Below are 4,931 nucleotides of genomic sequence, written 5' to 3' on the forward strand. Positions count from 1 at the left end.
AATGGGTGTGTAGGTATTTCTATGAGTTTATTTTGCTGCACATGAGAATGAATCTAAAGGTGATTGAAAAATACTGAAGTTCCTTGTTTAATTTTGGAGGGAAGCACTTAGAATGGCTTCCCTAGTTATGGAACTAAGTTAAATTCCCAATAACAATGATTAAGGATTCATTTGTCTTCTTTATTTTACTGTTTGTGGGAGTGTAACCTGCTATATCAATAATGAAAATCATCCGTGTGAAAATTTCAAACACACACACGGACAAACACATAGACACACACACACACACACACACACACACACACACACACACACACACACACCCCTAATAGTAGAAATAGCATATGACCCAGGTATGCCACTCCTTGCAATCCTGAACACAAAAGATTCAGTGTTCTATCACAGAGATTCAAGCATATCCATATCTATTGATGTTCTTTTCACACTAGAAAGGAAATAGAATCATCCCATGTTTCAGATAAATGGATAACAAAAATATTGCATGTGTACCTAATGGAATTTCATTCATGCAGGAAAATAATTTCAATTATGAACTTTGGAATAAAAGTAATGGGACGGGAAATTACATTTCCCACATTCAGAAAGAAAATATCATTTCCTATTGTCCCTCAAATTTTTTGAATTTTATACATGTGTATTATATAGGATATGAATGTGAGTGTAAGTCAAACAAGAAGGGGGACAATGAGAAGGAGAAATCTCTTATAAGGAAAATCACAATGGCAGTGTATTGTATATGACATGAAAATATGAATGTGATTACTGTGCTTCGAAGAATACAAGAACACATAGATCATGTAGGGTGGAAGAGAAGGATCACCTAAATGAAAGGCATTGAACATGAAAATACCTTAATAAAACCTATACTTTTCATGGTAATTAGAAAACAGAAAAATACTAGCCTAGATAAATGGTTCAGTGGTAAAGAACACTTATTACTTTTTCAGAGGACCTATATTCTGTTCCCAACATCCTCGTGGTAGCTCACAAATGGTTGTGAAGCCAGTTCCTTGAAATGTGCTGTCCTATTCTGGTTCCCTTGGGCATCAGGCACATACGTATTGCACAGACATACTTGTAGACAAAACACTCATAGAGACAAAGAAGAAATGAATTTAAAATGTTTTTAAATGAAAAATGGAGATTAATATTAAAGTTAAAAATAATGCTGTGGCTTCTCATTATCCCCCCCTAAGAGACAGTTGTTTTGTGTTGCATAGAAGGAATCTCAGTTATGATTTTTATTTTCTGTAAATAAAAATGCTGAACCTTTTTGTGTATTTACAATTTATACTTTATTTTGAACTCTGTGCTCATTTTCATTGTACTTTAATTGAATGGATTCTTAGTTCTTTTCTTTAATTTATTTTCAGTTCTTTATATATCCTATGAATCAATCCTGGTGATTGTTTGGAAAGTATTTTCCCTTTACTGTATGCTGACTCTTAACTCTGTTGATTATTTTGTTGTATAAAAGCTTTTAGAATCATATTTGTCAATTCTTGCTATTAATTCCTGAGTTAGTAAAATCACTTAGAAAATTCTCTAGTGTTTGAAGTATGCACCCTATGTTTTTTACTAGCAGTTTTAAAGTTTCAGGTCCTAAATTTAGGTCTTTGATTGTTTTGAATTGATTGGGGGTGGGGCACTATGGTAAATATAAGAATCTAGTTTCAACAATTTGTAAAATGTATATAATTTTAATGTATGCATTTTTGCCTTTATAAAGTATTAGATAACAGTACTTTCCTGGCCTCATTTCTGATTTTTGGAATTCCTTGGGCTGCTTGTTTTTTTGCCAACCCAGTGCTGTTTTGTTACTATGACATCGCAGTGTAGTCAGATATAGTTATACTTCAGTCACTATTCTTTATTTTCTAAAGATATCATTAGGTACTGAGAGGGTCTTTATCTTTCCATGGATTTGAGGATATATTCCTACTTCATTAGAATTTTGATGAATAGTACAATAAATTTGTATACCAATTAATATTTTGTTTTAGTTTTTCCGTGTGTGTGTGTGTTTATGTGTGTGTATTTATTCACTTTACATCCTGCTCACTTACATCCATCTCAGTCACCCCCTCCCATAACCCTCGCTCAATACCCCACCCCTTATTCTCTGAGATGGTGAGGGGCCCTATGACTTTCCCCCTATCCTGGCACCTCAAGTCTCTGGTGGTTAGGCACAGCTTCTTCCACTAAGGCTAGACAAGGCAGTCGGGCGAGAAGAATATACCCCATGCACAGGGACCAGTTTTTGGGATAGTCCCCATTACAGTTGTTCAGGACCTATATGAAGGTCAAACTGCATATCTACTACACATGTGCTGGGAGGCCTAGGTCCAGCCCATACGTATGCTCATTGGTTGGTGGTTCAGACTCTCTGAGAGCCTCAAGGGTTAATTGATTATTTGGTAATCCTGTGGCATTCCTATCCCCTTCAAGTCCAGCAATCCTTCCTTGAGTATCGGGATGCCTTGCCAGAGGAGTCTCCGGACAACTGCAAGGACCCGCACAGGATTCCCCACGGAACCCTAAGACCTCTGGTGAGTGGAACACAGCTTCGGCTCCAATTCAATTGAGTAGGTCCTAAGACTGCATTAACTAGGGAAGCAGGCAATCCGGCCTCTGCTGGGGCACAAGTCCCTTCCGGTCCACTCAAGCACTCGGGTGCCTTCCCAGTGGAGTCTTCGGACACCTGCAAGGTCCCACACAGGATTCCCCACAGGATCTTAAGACCTCTGGTGAGTGGAACACAGCGTCTGCTCCAATCCAATCGTGTGGAACCTGAGACTGCATTAACTAGGGAAGCAGGCAACCAAGCCTCTGCTGGGGAACAAGTCCCTTCCGTTCCACTCGAGTATCGGGATGCCTTGCCAGTGGAGTCTCCGGACACCCGCAAGGACCCACACAGGACTCCCCACGGGATCCTAAGACCTCTGGTGAGTGGAACACAGTGTCTGCTCCAATCCAATCGCACGGAACCTGAGACTGCATTAACTAGGGAAGCAGGCAACCCGGCCTGAGGTGGGGCACAAGTCCCTTCCGGTCTACTCGAGCACCAGGGTGCCTTGCCAGTNGAGTCTCCGGACACCCTCAAGGACCCATACAGGATTCCCCACGGGATCCTAAGACTTCTGTTGATTGGAACACAACTGCTGCCAGAAGGAAGGTTCGAACACCAGGTATCTGGGCACCTTCCCTGCAAGAAGAGAGTTTGCCTGCAGAGAATACTCTGACNACTGAAACTAAGGAGAGAGCCAGCCTCCCAGGTCTGCTGATAGAGGCTAACAGAGTCTCCTAAGGAACAAGCTCTAATCAGAGACAACTATAACAGCTAGCTTCAGAGATTACCAGATGGTGAAAGGCAAATGTAAGAATCCTACTAACAGAAATCAAGACCACTCACCATCATCAAAACGCAGCACTCCCACCCCACCTAGTCCTGGGCACCCCAACACAACCGAAAATCTAGACCCAGATTTAAAAGCATATCTCATGATGATGGTAGAGGACATCAAGTAGGACTTTCATAACTCACTTAAAGAAATACAGGAGAGCACTGCTAAAGAGTTACAGGTCCTTAAAGAAAAACAGGAAAACAAAACCAAACTGGTAGAAGTCCTTAAAGAAAAACAGGAAAACACAACCAAACTGGTAGAAGTCCTTATTTCTCCTTTTAAGTGAGATTCAAGAATCATGATTTGTGCCTTCCTTCTTATTTAGCTTCTTTGGAGTGGGTATCCTGTATTTAATGGCTTATATCCACTTATAAGTGAATACATACCATGAATGTCCTTTGGGAACCTGAATTTCCTCACCTAGAGTGATATTCTCAAGATCGATCCATTTGCCTACACAATTCATGGTGTCTTTACTTTTAATAGCTAAATACTATTCCATTGTGTAGATGTACCACATTTTCTTTGTCTATTCTTCAGTTGAGGGACTTCTAGGTTGTTTCCAACTTCTGTCTATTATGACTAAAGCTGCTGTGAACATAGTTGAGAAAGTGCCATTGTGGAATGATGGAGGATCTTTTGGGTATAGCCAAGGAGTGGTATGACTAGGTATTGATGTAGATCTATTTCCAGTTTGCTGAGAAACCACCAAATTGATTTTCAGATTTGTTGTGTGAGTTTGCACTCCCATTAGCAATGTAGAAGTATTCGTTACCTTTGCTCTACACTATAACCAGCATGTGCTATCATTTGAAATTTTTACCTTAGCCATTCTGACTGGCACAAGATGGAATCTCAGAATTGTTTTGACTTGCATCTCCCTGATGATTAGGGACTTTGAACATTTTCTTTACTCAAGTGCTTCTTTGCCATTCAAGATTCCGCTGTTGAGAATTCTCTGTTTAGCTTTGTACCCCATTTATTAGTTGGGTTATTTGGGTAGTTAGTGTCTAACTTCTTGAGTTCTTTATAAATTTTGGATATTAGGCCTAACCTTTCCCAATCTATAGGCTACTCTTTTTTGCCATATTGACAGTGTTTTTTGCCTTACAGAAGATTTTCAGTTTCAAGAGTTCCATTGTATTAATTGTTGATCTTAGATTCTGAGCCATTGGTGCTCTGTTCGGGAAGTTGTGCCTTGTATCAGTGCTTTCAAGGATATTTCTTACTCTTGTGTGAAAATTAGTGTATCTATATTTATGTTTGAGGCCCTTGGTCCACTTGGCCTTAAGTTTTGTGCAGGGTGATAATTATGGACCTATTTGCATTCTTCTACATGTAGACATCCACTTAGACTAGCACCATTTGTTGAAGATGTTTCTTTTTTCAATTATATTGTTTTAGCTTCTTTATAAAAAATGAAGTGGCCATAGGTGTGATTGGGTTTACTTCTGAGTCTATACTATTTCTTTTCTTTTTCTTTTTTTTCCGAGACAGGGTTTCTCT

This window comes from Mus caroli, chromosome X, assembly GCF_900094665.2.
Source record: "Mus caroli chromosome X, CAROLI_EIJ_v1.1, whole genome shotgun sequence".
Lineage (NCBI taxonomy): Eukaryota > Metazoa > Chordata > Mammalia > Rodentia > Muridae > Mus > Mus caroli.